Raw genomic sequence first — 23653 nt, 5'->3', positions numbered from 1 at the left:
GGGCTGAGGCTATTTAGGGCTTTAAAGGTCAGTACCTACATGTTGAATTATGCTTGGAAATGTACTGGGAGCCAATGTAGGTCTTTCAGGACCGGTGTTATATGGTCTCGGCAGCCATTCCCAGTCACCAGTCTAGTTGCTGCATTCTGGATTAATTAGCATGTCTTCTACCCCTCATTTAAGAGATAGATGTGGGGACCCCTAACCAGTGTGCATAGCCTCCAAGACGTTCCACCGGAAAACCAGGGCGGCCATCTTCCAGGGCTGCACTTTCATGTGAGTCATGTGACCTGCGTGAGAGAACGGCCCCCCCAAAACTGGATGTCCGGGACAGTTGAGGGGTCTGGTGTGTTGGGCTGGATATTATGGCTAGAGCCAAGGTGGTTCTGGAACCGTGACTCTATGTTGACCTGATACTTCATAGAGACCAAACTGCCAGGTTGGCTTTTCTTAAGTTAGCTTAGTTACCTGTATTGCTCTTCTGCATGTGGCAAAATGTCCACTCACAGTCTAGAACAGGCATCCCCAAACTTCGGCCCTCCAGATGTTTTGGACTACAATTCCCATCTTCCCTGACCACTGGTCCTGTTAGCTAGGGATCATGGGAGTTGTAGGCCAAAACATCTGGAGGGCCGCAGTTTGGGGGTGCCTGGTCTAGAAGAATATCGAGGGAAGCCAGAATTGAGCAGAACAGTAAGGGTAAGATAATTGTGTTGGAGAAGGAGTTGATTTAGAATGTTTTTTTAAGCCACAGGAAGCAGCCTCCTCATTGGTTCAGGAGAACAGTTCCTCAGATTCCATCCCTGCCCATGAATCTCTTTTTGAAATTTTTTATTTATTTGGTTTTTCAAATTAAAAAATACAGAGGTATATCAAACATAAATAATGAAAACAAGATTCCAAGGAGTCTCCTTTCCTTTGCGGGTCCTATTAATAATCCTTTCCTCCCGCATCTTTTATGATGATCCAAATCTTTTACATCTCCATTGTATCCAGAATTTACCCTTAACTACAAGTAGTATTCCAATCCTGTTCACGATTTTAACTGTTCACAATGGTCTTTAAGATAAGTTCTATATTTCCCCCATTCCTTATTAAAATGTTGGTCTTCCTGATTTCTGATTCTTTTGGTCATGTTACCCATTTTGGCATAGTCCATCAACTTCATCTGCCATTCTTCTCTGAGAGGAACTTTATATTCTTTCCATCTCTGGGCCAATAACATTCGCGTAGTTGTCCGCCCATGAATCTCACTGGCTGACCGTGGCAGTAATCATAATGTAGGGGCTACAAAGTGTCTTGAAAACTTAGGCACTGTACAAGGATGGTGTTAAAAGCAAGTTCTACCTGCAGACTTGCAGTGTAAAGAGCTTGCTGGTGTTCTTACAGTTATAAGGTGAAAGCAGAAAATAATTATAAAGCACATTGTATACTGTGTTAGAAACTGAGATATGGAAGCTAGGAGCTAAATGGGCGCAAAGAGGTTATGGGCGCAACAATAGAATATCTAGGCGTGCTTTTTTAATAACAAGAATACAAAGCTGAACATTAATGAACTGCAGCTAAAATAATATGTTCATTTTTAACATGGTATAGTCCTTCCCTTGCCCACATCCCTAATGTTCTTAAGATGGTCTCTTCTTCAGTCTTCAGAGAGCAGCTGGAAGTGGGGAGGCAGAAAAAGGACCTCCTTTCCTTCCACTCTGCAGTTTTAATATGAAATCTTAGGTGCAGCACTGCGCCCAGAGCTCAGAAACCTCCCACGCCAATGGAATTCCCTGTCGCAAAAGGCGCCTAGAACAATGGGAGTTTTGAACACTGATTTCGAACACTCGCAAAGCTGCTTTTCCGCTCTGAAAAGTGAACATTGGTTACACAGGTATGTTTGCAGTTTATAATTCCACCCATGGTCAACGTAATGTACTGTTTGCATCCCGCCAAGCAAGCGTTTCCCAAGCTTCTGACAACCGAGTCACATTTTAGTCTGATTTGAAATTGGAGGAAGTGGCGGACTGTTGGCATTCAAATTTCAGCAGTCCCCTGTGCGATGCCAAAATTTGGTGCCTCCCCTTCTCTTGCCTTCTGTTCTAAGTCATTGTTGCGGCGCCCCCTGCAGCTCCCTCTCTTCTTGGCACCCAGTGCATGCAAACTACTCAAACTCCTCTAAATCCACCTTTGTAGGGAGGCACAGTTCACTCTGAACATTTGCAAAGTTTTACATTGAGAGTTTGCAAGATGAAGGCTTATCTTCCCTTAGCATGGCCCACTCCTGTCTGAGGGCTTATTCATACCTACTCTTCTGCTCTCTCCAAGCACCCTCCTCTCCCCGGAGCTCTCCCCACAAAAAGCTGCTCTTTAAAAGCTCGATTGGAACAAACATCAATCTGTGCAAAACCCAAATTGACATTTGCTCCGATTCAGCTTGAGAGAGTGGGTTTTTGTGGGGGAAATTTCGGGGCAAAAGGAAAAGGAAAATTACACTTGGGTGTGGAGCATGATAGTCTGGAAAGAGTGAGCCAAAAAGTAAGTGTGGAACAGTCCTGAGCCACTGTTCTCGACTGGACCAGGGCAGAGATACAGTGAGCAGCTTCTTCTGAAGTCAGGGCCTTTTGCCCAATCTCTGTCTTGGTGTGATAAAACGATCCAGTCACAACCAATGTAAAGATGTGGCTGAATTATGTTGCACCAGCAGAACCAATGGGAAAGTGGCCAGGCCAGTGAAAGCAGCGAATCATGCGCTGAGGCAGCTGTGGGTGGGTACTTGGGGCTGAAAGAAGCCATTAATTAATTTATTTCATGTGGCATGCCAGCAGATCTCTTGTGGCACACAAATGCAGGAATTGCTGCAGTAGGATTAATTGTCCCTAGCTACTTTCCGTATTAGATTTGCTGCTGTGTATGTCATTTACTGCACAGCGCCGGGAAGTAACACAAAGCCACTGTTAATGGTGCAAAAAGAAGCACTTAGCGGAAAACCATGCACTCATACAAATCTTTAAACATCCTATGCAGTCAGATCAACAATAGATTTGCACCCTCTTTAAATATCAGGTTCCACCTGACGATGATGAACAATACAAATTGTTTTTTCATAGAAGACATCACATATGCTTCGTGTTTTCCTTTTCTCTATGGTTCTGTCTCCATCTTGTGAAGAAAAGGAAAAAAAGTGCCCAAACAGGAAAAACACTAGAGAAGATGTCTTCCTGCCAGACAACAATCCCTTCTAAAAGATGAATGTTTTGGATTAAGTTGTTGAGCTGAGTCAGGAAACAGAAAATTTGGGAAGTGGGGTAAGGGGGGGGGGGAGAAACGGCTGGGCTTCTTCTTGTCAATCAATGCTAATTGCAGCCAGGCACCAATGAATGAAGTCAAGGAACAAATTCCTAAAAGCAGCGGAGATTTGAAAATAGAAACCAAATGCAATGTGTAATGGAGGCTTAATGCATTAAGAAGTGGTTTCAAGATACCGTATGAGAAAATACCTGTGGAGAATGGAAAGTACTTGTACGATGGATCTCTCCCCTGCAGCGTGGCAATATCACATGTGCCACAATTTTCTTGCTCTCTGGATACCGATATCATCTTGACATCTTATTTAAAGAGAGAGGCGATTGTTTCATTACAATTTGCACCTGTCAAATGAATGAAACAAAGAAGAAAATAGAAACTTTCTATTTCCACAATGCCTTTCGCCTTCCAGTTTTTCTGCTTTTTTTCAAATACGAAACGTTTTAATTATTTCCCCAACATCTCACAAGCTGACACAAGGAATGCTTATCCCTCACCCCACAAATATGTGTGAACAAAAAAATGTAACTGTTTGTACTTTCTTGTGATGAATGGTCACAGCCAGGACACATTTAAAGGCATTTTATTTATCCTGTTGAGATAGATGAAATTAAATCTTTCCCTTTAAAATCAGTGTAGCTGGAAATTACTTACTTTGGCTTGATTATGCCCAGTTCTTAAAAAGATGGAATCCATGTGGATTCAAACTGCAGATGGGGGCTCAAATGATGGAAAGGTCCCCCCCCACATACAATGACAGGAAGGGAAGGGAAGAATCGAACCCTTCTTTTTGACATCTAGTTTTCTATATGGAGGGAACTCTATTGTATAGAAGGAAACCCCGCCCCCCCCATAGAAGTCTGAAGTGGTACAGCCCAGAGAACTCGGCACAAAGCAAGTTTTGGATCTGGAAGCATGTATGGAGTTACAGTGTTTGCAAACGCAATCCGTTCCGTGAAGGCGTTCGCTCGCTTCTGTGTATGCACGAGCTGCGCAGATCGCTTCTGCACATCCAAGTGCCGCGGAACCTGGATGTAAACACTTCCGTGTCCGCGGCGTTCATAAACGGAGGTAGGCGTAAACCGAGGTTCCACTGTACAGTAAATGTACTTTATATGGTGGTGGGGAAATCTACATTTTACACTCCTGTATAGAGAAAAGTAGGTGTATGCAAATTAAAATCATTTTCATGCATGCGCTTATTTTGTTGCAAGGTGGTATTTTGAGTGCAAAAGTCAAGTTGTCACCTAATTTGGATTTGGGGGGAATGCCCTGATACACTCAAATGCAAAGAGGAAGGAAGGAGAAGCAGCAATGGCAAAGCAGAGACTTGGTGTCTTTTTTCACATATGATGGGTTTGCAGATCTGGGTTTCCAACCACTGTGCACTCAGCAGGGACCCTGGCTCTGTGCTGAAAACATTTATCTGGCACATGGGTTTACAAACGAACGGTTTTTCCTGTTGACATTTTTATGTGTAGCTGTCCATTTTTGACATGCCATGTGTGTTCTACCTCCTGGGAGAAATTCATATAGGATCTAAACAGTCTGCCCAGAGCTCCTTGTGTCTTTTGAACAATTTCTTCACAGTGACCATGTGTTTTTTCATGTCCTCTTCAAAAAGCCACAATGCCTTGAGAAAGAAAACAGCAAGGGTTCTCCACAGAATGTTGTAGCAGATGCCAGATTCCCTGCTGCCCAGTTGGCCAAACTACACACATCCTGATTGTGTGTGTGCCACAGCACTAGTTGTTTCCCCATGCTTTTACGCAAGGCTCAACGACGACACCGGAGTGTATAAATATACAGAAATCACGAGGAGGCTTCATTCTGTGTCCCTTCAGGTGACTGATGACAGGAGAGGATTTGGCAATGTGCCCTTCTCCTGACAAGCTGCTGGCCCTTCTCCTGCCAAATCTAGAAGGTGGTTTGATGCTCCACTGGTGCATGGTTGTAGCTTCTGTGGCGAAACTCCTGTAAGGCCACTTCAGGCAAGGAATCCATTTTTAAAAGGAACAACATGTGGTGTCAACATGATAAGCGAAAGCTGTAGATGCTTCTGTATTACATTCCAGATAAGTGAAACACACCCAGAGCACAAAAGTTGCATTCAGGTTGTCCCTAAAGCTGGGTGCGGAGGCTGAGGGACAGCGGCTCATCGGAGGCCATCTTGTGAGTCAATGGCTGCTGTGAGATTTTTTTTTATAAAAAATTCTTTATTTGGTTTTTCAAATTAAATTTTTACAGAGATATATCAAACATAAATCATACAATCAAGATTCCAAGGAATCTCCTGGACTTCCACCCTCTCCTTTGTGGGTCCTATTATTAATCCTTTTCTCCCACATCTTTTATGATAATCCCAATCCTTTTGCCTCTTCCATTATGGCCAGAATCAACCTTAAGCTACAAGGGATATTCCAATCCTACGAACGTGCTGTGAGGTTTTTAACTGGGGTCTTCCTGAGCGACACTACACACCCCACCGGGAAAACCTGGACCAATAAATTGGCTTAAACCACTCAAGTCTGTGTGCCTGCCCACAGTGGATCTCTGATACTTATGGTGGTTGGGGAAGTACCATTTTAAGAGAAGGGACAGCAACATGCAGCACAAAAAAATTTCCACCGGGCACCACCTACTGGTGGGGGATAGAAAACACTTGAGATAGATTGTGGAGGCATAAAATTGAAATCGATCAAGGTGCATGAACGCACATGGAATCAGCGAGCCACATATGCATGAATGCCCAGTTGTGCAGATGGCCTTCCTCTATAATCTATTTCCTCTTCTTTACTCTTGCCCCCCCCCCTCCCGAGTGGCTGTCTTGCTGTCATCCTAAATCCAGCGTTGTGACCGGGGAGCTCTGCCTTTTACCTGCCTTTTTATCTCCTTCCTCCCCATAGCATGCACTCCTATTTTCACTGCAACCTCTTGCAGAGGTCTGCCAAATTCTGCTGCTACTGCTTTTTCAACTTCTCCAAAGATCTGCCCCTTTCTTCTGCTTTTGCTAAACTTCCCGCTTGTGTCTTGGTGATCTTTTCTCTTGATGGATGTGGTCTGCCCCTGGCTCGTCCTCTCTCCTTTTATCTATCTCCTTCATTTACATCTTAGTGCCTCCGCACTGCTTGCCTTCTGTTTGAAGCTCAGCATCCTTTCACTAAACAAGATACCTGCATTACATACTTCGACCTTTTTTTAATGGTCATTCCTGCACCCAAAGCAATCCTGGGAAGTGCAGTTCTCAAGTTACTATATTTTCCCAAGAGTCTTTGGAGCAAGCCATGAAACCGGAACATAAATGATACGTGTTGTGGTGTAGTTTTCCTCTGACACTCTTTTTTCTTACTTTCCAGCTACATTTTTCAGCTCCCTTTATTACAGTTCTTGTGCCCTGCCACACCTCATCAGAGGCCATCTGAGGCTTGCCAATCAGAAGGTCGGCGGTTCGAATCCCCGTGATGGGGTGAGCTCCCGTTGCTCGGTCCTAGCTCCTGCCAACCTAGCAGTTCGAAAGCACACCAGTGCAAGTAGATAAATACTGTAGGTACCGCTGCAGTGGGAAGGTAAATGGCGTTTATGTGTGCTCTGGTTTCCGTCATGGTGTCCCATTGCACCAGAAGCGGTTTAGTCATGCTGGCCACATGACCCGCCGTCATGCTGCTCCACGTGCCGGGGCAGGTAGCTCCACCCCTGGCCACATGATCTGAAAAGCTGTCTGTGGACAAATGCCAACTCCCTCGGCCAGAAAGCGAGATGAGCACCACAACCCCATAGTCGCCTTTGACTGGACTTAACCACCCAGGGGTCCTTTGCCATTTTATTACCTTTAAAAAACAAACAATCCCCCCAAACTAATTTTCTGTCATCTATCCAGCTACTTTTCTCTAATGGCGTTTTATCTGTCTCTCAAGTGTCTCACTTAAGTCTGATTTCCTAATCAGACTTTACTTCCGCAAAGTTAAACATAAAGCCACATTTTCTGTCAGCTCAGCCTCTCCACTTCCTACTTCAAACCCACCTCCACAGGAACTTGTCAGTGTTACCGTGGTTTGTTGTTGAGAATGTTAACTCAGAGGATCCATTCAGAGTTCAGACAGTGTGGTATACTGGTTAGGGTGTTGTGTTAGGATCTGTGTGAGATCAGAGTTCAAATATTCACTCAGTCATGAAGCTGCCTTGGTGATCCTGGGATGGTCACAGTACCTCAGCCTTGCCTACGGTCTGACAAAGTGGTTGCGAGGATAAAATGGAGAGGGGGAATGGGCATTCCTCCTTCCTTGGAGGAAAGATGCGATATTCATGTAATAATGAAATGTTTTGGGTGTAGTGTGTGTGCCCCGGTACGTGCATGCCAATTCTTGGGATGGTGAGACCATGCTGGGAAATGAATATGTCCATGTATTTGCATCAAATCCCTCTGGGCTCTCTTCTTTCTTTGCACAGCAGAGTAAATGTTTGTTTTGTATGGATGAGGGGACAGGGTGGGGCAAAGCCAGCTGGCTGTACTCTTGTGGCAGCACCCAAGTCAGAAATTTGCATCCAGAGTCCTAGGACTCATGGGGTTTAGGTCCTGGAGCAGAATGGGAGGCCTTTTATGAAACCTTCATATCTGGTGCAGGAGGGAAATCTGCTCTTTGGTCAGAAAGAATAAAATTTGACACATCCACAGGCCTGAGATGCACACAAATGAGGGTTTTTTTTGGTTCCAGCCAGGGATTTGTTTATTGCAGGTATCTATAGGATGGGAATATTTATAAAATAGGTGGGCCTCTTGCAGATGTAGGATTCTCTGCTTCCAGCCTTTTGCAGAAAGGGGGCCATTCAGTTCAAGCTAGGAATCCAAAATGTGCTAACAACCAGTGCACACGAGTTAACCAATCATATTCAGCATACTCAGGTGCACCAAAGAAACAAGAGATGCTACAGATTTTGCCTGTGACATGGCACTTGACTTTACATATAGAAGGCACTAGGGCCAGTTAAAAGGATATTTGGCAGCGGGGCTGGTAAAGAACCTTTCGGCTAGTCAGAGGTGACAGAACAGGGCTTAACCAACCAAAAGTGTAACTTATTATAAGGCAGCTCCTTACCTCGATATTTTCGCATAAGAAGGATAAGGGCTTGGATCCTAACTGCAGATTGAGCAAGGAATTACATTCACAGAATGAAGCCTTCCTGCCTTCCCGCTACAGTCCCCTGTTTATATATCTCCTGCCAACCACAAGTCTCCTCCTGGGAGCTGGGGGACCCTTGGAAGTGGTGTGCGATACCTTGTAAGGGAATGGAAACTTGGTGGAAATCACATCCCACCCTTGTGTGAACAGAGGTCCTGAAAGACCTACATTGGCTCCCAGTACATTTCCGAGCACAATTCAATGTGTTGGTGCTGACCTTTAAAGCCCTAAACGGCTTTGGTCCAGTATACCTGAAGGAGCATCTCCACCCCCATCGTTCAGCCCAGCTCTGAGGGCCTTCTGGCAGTTCCTTCACTGCGAGAAGCGAGGTTACAGGGAGCCAGACAGAGGGCCTTTTTGGTGGTGGTGCCCACCCTGTGGAATGCCCTCCCATCAAGGAAATAAACAACTATCTGACTTTGAGAAGACACCTGAAGGCAGCCCTGTTTAGGGGAGTTTTTAATGTTTGATGTTTAACGTGTTTTTAATATTCTGTTGGGAGCCACCCAGAGTGGCTGGGGAAACTCAGCCAGATGGGCGAGGTATAAATAATAATAAGAATAAGAATCCAAGCCAATGAGGATAATAATGTGTGGACAAGAGAGAGACAGAGACAGAAAGAAAGATGACATATGATGCAGATCCTGCTTTGGACAAATATGTTTGCTTTGAAGTATTCCGTGTAGGATTCCATTTCACAGTACATTCTTAAGAAAACCATATTATGTTTGCTAGGACTGATTGTTTTATTGTTCTTGTAAATGAAAAGGCTATAAACATGGTCACAGCTCTCAGCGCCCTCCCAGACCGCACCAATCCTTTGTTTTTGGAAGACAGAGGGAGAAAAGTGCCTGAAAAGAATGGATGTGCTGTAATTCAGCAGGACTTAAGTGATCCTCCCCAAGAACATAAATAATTTCTTCACTTTCTCTCCGATTCCTCCGCCTGTAGAGAATCATAACTTGCAAGGGCCTCATGGGTCATTTAGCTCAAGTCATCGGCACAGAAGCAGGAAATACTGTGCTCAAAACATCCCTCTCAGATCAGCTTACATAAGAGAAAAATGGCTTCCATGATCAGACCACAGACAGAGAGCAGGAAGGATTTTCTGTTGAATTCCAGTAAGCAAGCACCCCAAACATTAACTAAGGCTCCTTAGAGAAGAGTATTTTTACCTGTCCGTGTATCCTGTCTCACATGGGAGCTGATAAATAGAACACACATCCACAGAGGTAATATAGACCAGAGTGAGACAGAGAGAAGACAGGTAAGAGTTTCTTTTCGATTCCTTTTCACTCTTTTTCTTTATATATTCTATCCCCTCTCCAATTTGTTCTCCCTCTCCAATTCTATCCTCCCCATTTGTTGAATGTGGCTGTATTTAGCCTAGTTACAAATTGTAAGATTTATTTGTTTGTTTCTAACCTGCCCATCACCACCTGGTCCCCGGTGGAACCACAACAGTAGAGAAGCAAGACGTCAATAAAACAAAATAGATATAGATATAATAATGAAAACATCCTATGACATCTTCAAAATACATAAAACCAACTGGCAGCAGGCAAAAAACGAAAACGGCTTCAAACGAAGCGGCTCATCATTTTCGCAACCTGGGCAATGAGGTGCAGGTTCACCAACTAACAAATAATCGCCAATGGCTTTTCAAGGCGGGGTGCAGAATCTTTTCTGGTTAGTGGTCGGACACTCATCTCCCCACACCTGGAGAGCCGCCTGTCAATCACCTGGCATCACAGTGACTTCAGGTGATGCTGTGCTTTGAAGCCCCGACCACCTGGACTTCAAAGCGCAATGAAGACTGTTTGCAAAAGGGCTTTCAAACAGCTTGCGTGGCTCTTTGAGCCTTCCCGCAGAGAACAGGTTCATGCAGCCAAGCTGAGCAGGATTAAACCCACAGCTCATCAGCTGATGAGTGGAGGGTTCAATTCTGCTGGCTGCAAGGCTCTTCTTCTTTGTAGGGAATGCACTGGCAAAGCAGACTACAGCAGAGTTGAACCCTGCCCTCTCAACCATTGGGTATGCTTTTTGGGTTGACAAGTCTTTTTTGTTTGCCACTCCCCGCTGCCTTGATCTCCCTTCATTCTATCTGTCAAAAAGCAATGTTCTACACACAGAGTCATTCTCACATCTCAGGTAAGTGTGCCCATCAGCTCTTTTCACCTTGATTAGTTGCCACATCGAGAGAAAACTGCAAATGGAAGGCCAGTGTGATGTAGTGGTTAAGAGCGGTGGACTTGTAATCTGGTGAACTGGGTTCGATTCCCTGCTCCTCCTCCACATGCAGCTGCTGGGTGACCCTGGACTAGTCACACTTCTTTGAAGTCTCTCAGCCTCACTCACCTCACAGAGTGTTTGTTGTGGGGGAGGAAAGGAAAGGAGAATGTTAGCCGCTTTGAGACTCCTTAGGGTTGTGAGAAAGTGGGATATCAAATCCAAACTCCTCCTCCTCCTCCTCCTCTTCTTCTTCTTCTTCTTCTTCTTCTTCTTCTTCTTCTTCTTCTTCTTCTTCTTCTTCTTCTTCTTCTTCTAACAATTGCAGCAGAAACCCACAACAAAACATTCAAGCCATGGGTCGTATCTATTTTACAAAGGTGATGATCTTGATGCATACCTCTGTCCAATTCTTTTCAAAGATGTTTGCTGTTCAGATGGGACTGACTTAACATTGTCGCCAACTTGGTATCTTGCAATTGCATTCCTAAACCATACTCTAACGTTTTAAACAACCCCCCCCCCAAAAAAAAATTTGACCACGATTCTTTCAAGCTACTGTTGCCACAAACACAGGGAAATGCTAGAATGTTCAGTAGATTTGACATGTGCTTGTCATGGCCCGTGACCAATGCAATATAGATTTAAAAGATAAAACATTTTGATGCATGCCTGTACTTAAGTCTGAGAACAGCTTGCTTGAGTTGGGCAATGCCCTCACATTGGTTTGATCAGTTTCATAGGCACTGAATGTACCCCGTTCAGGAAGAAGGCATGAGCATGGGAGAGAGGGAGACTTCTTCTTGGCATGCAACAGCACACACCTGCCCAACGTCATCAAAGGAAGTGGGGTACGGTGGGGTTTAACGTGCTGCCGCATGGCTGGCAAATTGCAGCGTGGGCAGCTTGTGCCAAAGGCCAGGCAGCTTGTAGCATACATGAGCAGGAACAGGGAGGTAGCTGCTTAAGGTCAAGCCTCCTTGCCTTTTGACTTCTGTACTCTGCAGTTCAGTGGAGGAACAACCAACCCCATGGCGGAAGGGAATGTACTGTGGGGTGCATAAGTGTCAGGGACTGGGCAGAGGAGGAATGGTGGAGACTGCCTCCCCAGCCTGACCCTTGCAGAGAAGAAGAAGACAGTTCAGAATTACAACAGGGGTTTGAGGGAGATCACAGCTCAGAGGCAGATGAGGGGAGAAGCTGGGAAATAATGGGAGAGGAGGAGGAGGAGGAGGAAGCACCGGGGTGTGTGACAGCTGACGGACACCGTGTCTTTAGAAAGCATTCCAGACCCTCCTTCTCCCAGAACCTGGCAGGCATTGAAAGTAGGAGAGCAAAGATCTCAAGAAGCAGAGGGCACTTCTCAGCACCCATAGTGATGACACATGATGGGAGAGAGGGAGGGGGTGGAGACTCACTCAGAGCAACACCATTATTCCAAGAGGCTGTATTTCCAAGCATCTCTCTGTGAATATTGAATAAAAAGCAGTTGGTAAGAACTGTTCCTTGTCTTATCCGTTCCTGGTGTCCTGCCATGGGGGTCGGATCCTCTGCTGCCTGACTAGAGATGAGAAGACCTGAAAACCCCCCGGAAAAATTGGAACCCCCCCCCCCGGTTTTTTCCAGGTCTTCACATCTCTATGCCTGACAGAAAGAGAGACCACGGATGTGACTTTTGGCAGTCGTGGATGGCCCGGTGGGGCACTGCCACTCACTCGACCTCTGGTTGACTGCATTGCAGCTGCTTACCTTGAGCTTGAAGGGTGTGGGGCAGGTGCATCGCAGACAAACTGGAGGGGTGGTGTTTGCACCTCACCAGCCTTGTGCCCCCTTCCTCTTCTATCTCCCAGGAAATAGCAGTGATGCAGACAACAGGAAACCAGGTGAGCGGCCCTGCTCCACCCATACCTCCCACTACTGACTTCTGCAACACTTGCTTTAAAAGTTGGCCCTTGATGCTCTATAACAGGGATGTCCAACAGGTCAATCACAATCTACTGGTAGATCCCCATGAGGTTTTGGTAGATCGCGGGCCAATCTCTGGCTTCCCTTCCTCAGCGTCATTTAAACTGACTCCTGCCCCGCCCCCTCGCCCCGCCCCGTCTGATTAGTGAAAGTGTTGCAGGAATTTATGTATACTTTTTTTTGGGGGGGGGTTGCCCCTCCAGCAGATGCCATGCACATGCAGCCCACTACCAAAATCAGCACAATCGCTTTTGTGACTTTTGTGATTTGTCCCCACAAAACACTTCATCACAGTTTCTTCCTGTCTATTCAAAGGGCCTCTACTGTACAATACCAAATGTAAATATTCACTGATAAATGTATCTATGTACTGGCTCACTGGGAAAACTTCAGAAATTCATATAGACATGTGAGCTCAGCTACTCAGCAGCCCTTCTGCCTGAGGGATAATCGCTGGCATCCTGATACCTGAGTGCCAGACAGGTAGCCCTTCAAGAAATAACAAACCCAGATGAAGACAAAAGGGTGTGATTAACTTGGCTGGGAAACAGGGAAATGTAAATATCTCTTTTGTTACACTTGATGGGTGTTTGGTGGAGGGCAAGGGGAGGCATGGGGCAGGGTCCCGGATGCTCAGATTACTGCCACCAGACCTCCCCCTTCATGATGTAACCATGATGTATTAGTGATGTAGTTTGGGGTGTGTGTGTGTAACATGGGGATTAGCAGCTAATAAAAGTTGGGGTTCTCTTTTGTACAGGGCTTCCATCTTGTTTCACCTTGTGGCAGGTGGGAGTCCTGTCGCGACAGTCTTCAATAAAGACCAAGCCTACTGGCCGCTGTTTTGCTCTGATATTTCTGGCTGGTGTCCTTGTTTTTTTGTCCAAGGGAGCCCTCAGATTCCTCCGTTAACAGAAGGGAAGACGGAGCTTTCTCTCTGTGGCTGTTTTCATTCAAAGTGATATTATGGTGAGTTACTTATTCCCTTAGACCAGGCATCCCCAAACTTCGGCCCTCCAGATATTTTGGACTACAGTGGAACCTCGGTTTATGAACACCTCGGTTTATGAATTTTCGGTTTATGAACGCCGCGGACCCATCTGGAACGGATCAATTCATTTTCCATTACTTTCAATGGGAAAGTTTGCTTCAGTTTATGAACGCTTCAGTTTATGAACAGACTTCCGGAACCAATTACACCCATGCTTCAGTTTATGAACGCTTCAGTTTAAGTACTCCGCGGACCCGTCTGGAACGGATTAATCCACTTTCCATTACTTTCAATGGGAAAGTTTGCTTCAGTTTATGAATGCTTACTCCGCGGACCGTCTGGAACGGATTAATTCACTTTCCATTACTTTCAATGGGAAAGTTCGCTTCAGTTTATGAACGCTTCAGTTTATGAACAGACTTCTGGAACCAATTGTGTTCATAAACCGAGGTACCACTGTACAATTACCATCTTCCCCGACCACTGGTCCTGTTAGCTAGGGATCATAGGAGTTGTAGGCCAAAACATCTGGAGGGCCGCAGTTTGGGGATGCCTGCCTTAGACACTTGCCTTTAAAAAGGTAAAGGGACCCCTGACCATTAGGTCCAGTCGTGACCGACTCTGGGGTTGCGCGCTCATCTCGCATTATTGGCCGAGGGAGCCGGCGTATAGCTTCCAGGTCATGTGGCCAGCATGACAAAGCCGCTTCTGGCGAACCAGAGCAGCACGTGGAAACGCCGTTTACCTTCCCGCTGTAGCGGTTCCTATTTATCTACTTGCATTTTGATGTGCTTTCGAACTGCTAGGTTGGCAGGAGCTGGGACCAAGCGACGGGAGCTCACCCCGTCACAGGGATTCGAACCGCCGACCTTCTGATCAGCAAGCCCTAGGCTCAGTGGTTTAACCACAGCGCCACCTGGGTCCCACCTAAAAACAGAACTCCTAAGAAATAATTTTTATAAACACAGGGCTTTCCTCCTCCCTTAAAAAAGCTCAACAACTTTGACTTGAACCCTCCAAAATACTTGGGTAGATTATCGCCAGATCTTAATTCTGAAAGGAGACCGCAGTCTCTCGGGAGTTGGCCACCCCTGCTCTATAATAACTTGCCAATTCCATAATACCTACTGGGAGAGCTTAAGCACTTGAATAGAACTTTCCAAGCATGTCTTCCTTCCTTCCACACGAAGGTCCTAATTATTTGGTTAGGAAGGGTGCATTGATGCAAACACGTCTTTCCTCTCTTTTTGAGGCGTTGAAGGGAGTTTGTTCTCCCCCCCCCCCAGGCCATGCACCCTTGCTCAAAAGAGCCTGGTTTGTCCTCAAATAAGATGCAGAGGCATAAGAGGGGGGGGAATGCATTTGTATCACCTGGGTCTAACCTGAGACAGACAGGGTTGGCTGTTGTACTTCTGGGCCAGTTCACACAGTTCTGGCATGGGAGCATTGTGTTCAGCTTGTGTTCATTTTTATCCAGGGTAAATTGGCCATGTTATTGCTGTATCATACGCGTAGATCAGCAGTGAACTCCCGTGGAGCTTTCCCTACAATACTGGGAACGCTAGCAATCACTGCAAAATGGAGAGCGTGAAGACGGCTGCTTTGCCAAAGGCAAATGGAGGAATGCAAGCACATATATCCCTGCAGGTCGCAATGGTTGTGTCAATTGACCCTCCATCTGATGAGTAGTGCTCTTGATATGTAGTCCTTTGCCTTCCCGAGAGGCTAAGGTGGAAGAACGTTGAGAATGTCCTCAGGTTTTTCACACCCAGAAGCCAACTTTATCCCCAACCTACAGCACGAGAAGGGACGCGGGTGGCACTGTGGTCTAAACCACAGAGCATAGGGCTTGCCGATCAGAAGGTCGGCGGTTCAAATCCCCATGATGGGGTGGACTCCCGTTGTTCAGTCCCAGCTCCTGCCCACCCAGCAGTTCAAAAGCACATCAGAGTGCAAGTAGATAAATAGGTACTGTTCTGGCAGGAAGGTAAACAGTGTTTCTGTGCGCTGCTCTGCAGACAAATTCCATCTCCCTCTGCCTATAGAGATGAGTGCGCAACCCCAGAGTCATCCGGGACTGGACATATAACGGTCAGGGGTACCTTTACCTTTACCTTTTACAGCATGAGATCAACTTCTCTTTTGTTCTCTGCCCCATATGCCTGTCTTTCTCTCCTCATTGTATAACCTGCAGAGATAAAACTGCACTCAAATCACTGGTATGTTCCATCGTGTCCCATTTTGGGATCTCCAACTCCCTCCAGTGAAGACCAATGGATTTAAGGATATTAAGAAAAATCACAGAGAGACTTAACCCCAAAGCTCTGTCCCACCACGATCATGAGATGATTTCAGAAGCTACATTCAGTATTGTCTGGCTAGGGACAGAGATGTGCTCTGGTGCGCTCAAATGTGCTCTGGGAATTCTATTCATAGAACCTTGAATAAAAGACTCCAGCAAGTCTCCAGAAAATGTGAGGCACAGTAGCTTTTCACAGGCATTTGAATAATTACCAGGTCACTGGGAGTTCAGCTGTCATGTACTTCTCCAGACGAGTTGGTCTCTCTGACAAACTGATTTCTAAACAAATAATTGATAGTGATGGCAACTGAACTGCAGGGCTTCTTGTGTGGAGGCTCTGAACCTGGCCAAAACAATGTGCTGCATTGACAGAGTCCATTAAGGCATACTGGCCTCTTGGTCATATCCCTGAGGCTGCGCTGAGTCGAAGGCGGTTCTCTGGGGTTGGTGGGGATTGTCTGAAAGTGCCACACGACATTAACACTTCTTCTCTTCTGCCTTCTTTTCCGATGGTATTGTTACCTGGGTATCACAGCCAAACAAAACCACCTAGTTCCCGTTGGCTGACAAAGGCTGTGAATGACATTTACTGCATTTGTCAGCAGCATCCTGGCAGAAGTCGGTCAAATGTCCAGGACAATCTGGACAAATGGCAGCCCATGTCGGCAGTGCTGATTTTGCTGTTTCCCCTTAAAATAGCTCTTTGGGCAAAGCTCAACAACAATTTGGCCCCCCAAATAGCTTCTCTTTCTGGATTTTCACTGTTTGTAATATGACAACCCTATTGCATTTTAAATTCTTTTTTAATTTTTTTGGTTTTTCAGATTACAATTTTACAATCACATATCCAACATAAAACGTGAAAAAAAGATTCCAGAGAATCTCCTGGACATCCCTCCTCCCCTTAGTGGGTCCTATTGTTAATCATTTCCTCCAGCATCTTTTATGATAATCCAAGTCTTTTACCTCTCCATTGCGTCTAAAATTCACCATTAAACTACAAGTGATATTCCAATCCAACTAATGGTTTTAACGGTTTACAATGGTCTTTAAGATAAATCATAAATTTTTCCCATTCCTTATTAAAATTTTGGTCTTCCTGATTTTGGATTCTTCCGGTCATTTTAGACATTTGGGTATAATCCATCAACTTGATATTCCATTCTTCTTTGGTAGGGACTTTATCTTTCCATCTCTGGGCCATCTTAAAACAGCTGACGGGGGGGGAAATATAGGAGAATTGACAAAAGAGAGCCCAAATGTGTGACTGGAAACGTTGATCACAATAATATTATGATTATTACTGGGTGGCATCCAACTTCGTACAAGTGGAAGGTAGCTCATGCAACCACCAGAACCAGACCTTGGCAATATGGCACCCTGTGTGAGGGCAAAATTTGATGCCACCTTCCCAAAGCTGGGTAAGGGAAGTGCCAGGCTTTGGGAAGGAGGTGCTAGGCTCTTTCAGGGTTCTATAGCGCTGTAATCTAAACCATTGAGCCTCTTGGGCTTGCCAATCAGAAGGTTAGCAGTTCGAATCCGTGCGACAGGGTGCGATGGGGTGATCTCCTGTTGCTCTGTCCCAGCTCCTGCCAACCTAGCAGTTCAAAAGCATGCTAGTGCAAGTAGATAAAATAAGTACCATTGCAGCAGGAAGGTAAATGATGTTTCCATGCACTCTGGTTTCCATCACGGTGTTCTGTTGCACCAGAAGTAGTTGAGTCATGCTGGCCACATGACCCGGAAAGCTGTCTGTGGACAAACGCCAGCTCCCTCGGCCTGAAAGCGAGATGAGTGCCTCAACCCCATAGTCGCCTTTGACTGGACTTAACCATCCAGGGGTCCCTTACCTTTACTTTTTTTCCCCTTTATAGCCCTCCTAACCCCTTCCCAAAGCTGGGCAAGCAGTAACTAGGCTTTGGGAAGGACGAGGGAGGACTCTAGGACTCTGTCCGAGCCCTCATGCCTTCTTCCTGAAACAAGCACTTACTACTCCTGAAAAAAGCACTTGACTCCTGTGCCCTGGGCAGGAGAATCAGTCACGCCGTCCTAAATCTGCCTTTGCAGCCATGACTGCTCTCCGCAGCTGCCTGTATCTCTAGACATAACTGAGATCTTGGACGATGAAGGGGAGATGCTTCCGTCTGGCAAGCTGAGATGCTTGCACAGACGGAGCAATTGGTAGAGTGCGACATTTAATTCCAGGCAGATGAAACTACTTGCTCCAGAAGCAGATACCGGGACCAAGCAGATTTCAAGCCATCTTATATAAAAAAATTTGGAGGCCTAAATAGTTTAGAAGCTAAGACTGCTGTACAACAGGGCACAGACATAACTGTCAGATAGCTCGCTAAAGGGAGGGATGGCCTTCAGGGCAGACTGATTTGCATCCAAGGCCCTGTTAGGACTCCTGAACCTGGCAAACTGTGCAGTCATCTGCTTGCAACAGAAGGCTGTTGTGTCTTCTCTGAAATCAGTTTAGCTGTTAAATTGGTTTGTACAAAGGGGAACTGCTTGCCCTTGAAATATGGATTGAGTGCCACTCCATGCAAGTTGTCTAATCTAAACAGAGCTAGGGCATTTAAAATGCATCCAAGTTTGGGTTTAGAGTTTGCTGCTGCAAAGCACAAGTTAGTGACTTTTAATCCTCAGTAGTTGCAAGTATCCCTTAGTTATATAGTGCCTTTTAAGCGGTCGGAGGGCTTCATTTATGTTGGCACTCCCATAGCACAGTGGTTTTCAACTCAAGAGTCCAGGGGCAGCAGCTGTGGGTTCCCAGAGGACTCTCAAGGAGAGAGGAGAGGAGGCTGAGGGACCACTCCACAAGCAAGGGTGTTTGGAAAAGGGTGAGAGGCTGCTGGCTCCACAGGCAAGGGGTGACATAACTGGGCCCCTGAGCCCCACAGGGCTGCTGCAGAAAGAATGTAGTTGGTCAAGGGAGCCATGGACCCAAAAAGACTTAGCAAATAAATGGAATTAGAACTGCTAAGCTTTGGCAGGATCTGGTACAAGTTCCGGGTTGCTACCAGAGTATGGACAGTTGTGGCCAGGCTATCGTCATTTAGGTTGTCCCTGGAATTGGGGTACCATCTTTCTTAAGTTGGTGAAAAGTACTTTGATTCATGGATGCTATATGGGTCTCAAAAGACAAGGCCAGAGCTGGATACAATTGGGCTTGGAGATTTCTTTTGTGAGCAAGCAGTTTATACTTGTTATTAATAACCAATGTCCTAAATAAACAGACACCACTTCTAGGTGGTGAGGAACCTGATTCTTTTGGGGCACTGCAATCTCCTCCAAAACAGGTTGCACCAGTAATGCCTCCATCTTGCCTGGACTGAGCTTCAGTTTGTTGGCTCTCAGCCAGCCTGGTACTGATTTCAGACATTGATTCAGCACTTCCACAGCTTTGCCCACATCTGAATGAAAGGAGATAAGCACATGCTTAACTCCCCATTGAAATCAATCGGACTTAATTGGCTTAACATTGACTGGATAATGTTCGCTGAATAGAGAGGCACAGGGGGGAAGGGCAGTTTAGCACACATCTTCTTTTCTAAGAAAGATTCCGACAAACCATTCCACTCCTTTTTGATATGTCATAGACAACATTCTATTTTACTCCTCTCTGTGTTGTTGACCATGGTATTTTTTTGTTTTGTTTGGAGTACAATGGTGCCAAAGCATGGATCAATACCTGTGAGAGGTGATAGATATCCATGTGATAAATCACTAATCAGAGACACATTTATCACCTATATTTGGTTGCGCCAGCTTCTTCTTGTCCAGTAAATCCTGCCCCATTTAGATGTGCTTCAACCAACCACAACCAGAGTTACCCCAGAGAAATATGCCTTCATTTTTAGTAAAACATCTCAAGCATAGCTGCCAAGTTCTCCCTTTTTTAAAGGGAAATTCCCTTATGCTGAATAGGCTTCCTCGCGAGAAAAGGGAAAACTTGGCAGCTATGATCTCAAGTGCCTCAAAGAATTTTCAGACACACAACTTTTAGTTGACCAGTACAGATAGATCCCACCTGCTTCTAAGACACACAAGAGTGAGAACTTTGGATACCTACCATATATGCCGGCGTATAAGGCGACTGGGCATATAAGACCCCCCCCCCTAATTTTCATATTTAAAATACAGAGTTTGGGATATACTCACCATATAGCCCTTTTTTGGCGGGGAGGGGAGGCAGTCTTCTCCAGCACTCAAATCTGCTACTGGTGAAATGGTGGAGTTTTTGTTTTGTTTTTAAAGTTATTGAGAGGGGGAAAGAAACCAGAGAGAGGAGAGAGAGATAGAGAGGCAGAAACATCGAGGCAGGCAGAGCCAGCGAAAGGGGAAAAGAAGCCATAGAGAGGAGAGAGGAGAGAGAGAGGGGCAGAGATATCAAGGCAGGCAGAGCCAGCAAAAGGGGAAAAGAAGCCATAGAGAGGAGAGAGAGAGAGAGAGAGAGAGAGAGAGAGAGAGAGAGAGAGAGAGAGGCAGAGATATCGAGGCAGGCAGAGCCAGTGAAAGGGGAAAAGAAGTCATAGAGAGGAGAGAGAGAGAGAGAGAGACTGAGAGATCCCTTCGCTGTGCGCTGACAAAGAGAGAAGAGGTGGCAGCTTGACACCAATGAATACACAAAACTGTATCTCTGCGCTGATCCGGGTCGCGAAGCCATGAGGGAGCAGCCCTCTCCCGAGCGCGCTTCTTCGCGTTCATACGGTCGCTGCATACAGTGGGGATGCGGGCGCGGCCATTTTTGAGCTCTCCCCACCGTATGCGGCGACCGCAGATTCTTGTACCTGGCGTATAAGATGGCCCCCCAACTTTGAAAAGATTTTCCTGGGTTCAAAAGCCGTCTTATACGCCAGAATATACGGTACCTCTGTTTTTGATATGTCTGGATGTTATTGAAAACCCATTAAGCATGGGTGAGATGTGAGCCACCACAGGTGGCATATTTTGGAGTACCGCTAAAGGGCAGCAAATTGGAAATAGCTTCTTTTAGGTTTATCTTCAAAGCAGGGTGGGGAACAGGATCCATGTGTGGCAGACCAGATCCTCCCCCCCCATCAGCATTCTGGTCAGTGACCGAAATGAACCGATTGTTAGGCTTCGGGGAATCAGCTTCCTTCCCCCGTGGCAGTAGATAAGAAGATCAAAGAAAGGAATGTCTTACCCAGGCACCCCCAAACTGCGGCCCTCCAGATGTTTTGGCCTACAACTCCCATGATCCCTAGCTAACGGGACCAATGGTCGGGGAAGATGGGAATCGTAGTCCAAAACATCTGGAGGGCTGAAGTTTGGGGATGCCTGGTCTTACCAGTTAGAAACTTTAATAACCAGAGTCAGAGACCAAAGAACCCATCTCCTAGAAATGGCGGCGCTCTCAATTAAGGGTTACTCCCCTTAATTTTTGTAAGGTGTCAATGCCATCCATGTATTTGGTTCCCTGGTATATATATATTTAGTTCTATACTCAAGGCACACATGGCTTAATATTTAAGAGAGAATTAAGCACCCCACAGTTCCTGGTGACCCAAGTATAGACCTTTCAGGGTAAGCAGCCCATTCACCTTTTGGACAGGGCAGTCTCCCGCTCCTCCCCTTAACATAGATATTGGCAGAGACTGGCTGGTTTCATTACAGAACAGTAGCACCTGTGTGATTTTCGTAATAAATTATAAACCAATCGCAGGACAATTGCAAATTAACCTCACTACAATGGCTGTCAAAGCACTTTGCAAACTTGCCTGCCTTGCAGAAACAGCCATCACATTAGGGACGCGAGGCTTTCTTTGCCAAGCCATGGCTTTGCAAGACTGCACATTCATTAAAGTCCGTTTTGGATGCTTTGCTGGCTCGGATTTTAATAGCACAAGCTCACCTATTTTTCAGGTGCTTTTGAACTGCTTGGCACTTTCATCATGCCCAATTAGGATATATCCTCTCCATTTGATAGGGTGACAATGTAAGGACCATTTCATGGTGAATGTTTTCTTTTCTACTTTTGAGAGACTGAAAGAAGCTAAAGGGAGGCAGGCTAAATCTTGCCCCCAGGTAAGGTAAGCATGTAATCATATTTGCTGCAGTTGGAGAGCTCCCAAAAGCAGGAATTGGCTCAGCACCTGACAGTAAGCAGTGGTGGCTGCTGTAAAGGGTTTGATTTCAATATCAAATGAATGCATATGTAGAAGCAGGAGGGGAAAGGATGCTGGCAAACAGAATAGGAAGAAATGCTGTAGAAATCTTTCAAATTTTGAATATCTATTTTTTAAAAATAAATAAATATTTGGTTTTTCAGATTAAAAATTTACAGTCACATGTCCAACATACAACATGAAAACAAGATTCTTGGACTTCTCTCCTCCTCTTTGTGGGTCCTATTGTTAATCATTTCCTCCTGCACCTTTTATAATACTCCAAATCTTTAATCTCTCCACGGAATCCAAAATTAACCATTAAACTGCAAGTGATATTCCAATCCTACTAACGATTTTAACTGCTTACAATGGTCTTTAAGATAAGTTATAAATTTTCCCCATTCCTCGTTACAATTTTGGTCTCCCTGATTTCTGATACTTCCGGTCGTTTTAGCCATTTCGGCATAGTCCATCAACTTAATCTGCCCTTCTCTGGTAGGGATTTTATCTTCTTTCCTTCTGTGGGCCATTTTTGAATATCTAGGAAAGGGTGATGAAGGGCACAACATACTAGAAACGATTCTGCACAAGCCCTTTTTGATATGAATGGGAGCTGCCTTTGAGGTGACCCGGAAACTATAACTAATCCAGAATGTGGCATCTAGACTTGTGAATGGGAGTGGCTGCCGGGACCATATAACACCGGTCCTGAAAGACCTACATTGGCTCCCAGTATGTTTTTGAGCCCAATTCAAAGTGGTGGCACTGACCTTCAAAGCCTTAAATGGCCACGGCCCAGTATACCTGAAGGAGCGTCTCCACCCCCATCATTCAGCCCGGACACCGAGGTCCAGTGCCGAGGGCCTTCTGGCGGTTCCCTCAAGGCGAGAAGTTAGGTTACAGGGAACCAGACGGAGGGCCTTTTCGGTAGTGGTGCCCACCCTGTGGAACGCCCTCTCATCAGATGTCAAGGAAATAAACAACTACCTGACTTTTAGAAGACATCTGAAGGGCAGCCCTGTTTAGGGAAGTTTTTAATGTTTGATGTTTTATTGTGTTTTTAATATCCTGTTGGAAGTCGCCCAGAGTGGCTGGGGAGGCCTGGCCAGATGGGCAGGGTATAAGTAATTACCGTAATCATCACCATCAATGCTTTTTCGTGGGGGGGGGGGATCTAAGTTTGGCCTCATTGAGGGGCAGTATTTTAGTAAGAGTAGGAAAATGAGAGTAACCCTAAACATTTTTTTAAAGAAAAAAAGCACTGATGATGATAATGATTACTATTATGTTCTAGGCAAAGAGCAATTTTGCTTACAGTATACCGTATATAATTTAAATGGCAGCAATAGCAACATACCTGTTCCTATCTGCTATCCGGAAGAAATGTATTCATGCGAGAAATCAGTGGAGAAGCAAGTCTGTTTAAAACCAAGCTAGATACAGTACAAACGTTTGAAGCACATGGCTGGCCAAACTTAATAGTGATCACAGTTGCTTTGCAAGGCTGAACTTGGTGCAGGAGGGAAATTGCTCGCCTGCGTTCTAAGTTGTTTGAATAGGC

At 45.6% G+C, this 23653-nt stretch overlaps 1 protein-coding gene across 3 annotated transcripts in view; it reads left to right on the top strand.

Moving 5' to 3' along the window:
* BASP1 (brain abundant membrane attached signal protein 1) overlaps positions 1-23653 on the top strand; it is a 74573-nt gene that overhangs the window by 6237 nt on the left and 44683 nt on the right. The window contains exon 1 of one of the 3 annotated variants that reach the window (XM_088675105.1): positions 1652-1879. The exons of the other annotated variants lie outside the window; for them this stretch is intronic. The gene's annotated coding sequence lies outside the window, so the exon portion shown is untranslated. Of the gene's footprint in view, positions 1-1651; positions 1880-23653 lie in introns of those variants that run through there. 3 annotated transcript variants of the gene reach the window in all.

The sequence above is a fragment of the Zootoca vivipara genome, chromosome 8, assembly GCF_965207765.1.
Source record: "Zootoca vivipara chromosome 8, rZooViv2.hap1.1, whole genome shotgun sequence".
In the NCBI taxonomy this organism is placed as follows: Eukaryota; Metazoa; Chordata; class Lepidosauria; order Squamata; family Lacertidae; genus Zootoca; species Zootoca vivipara.
Note: the sequence above shows the minus strand (reverse complement) of the source record. Positions and strands in the feature narration are given on the sequence as shown.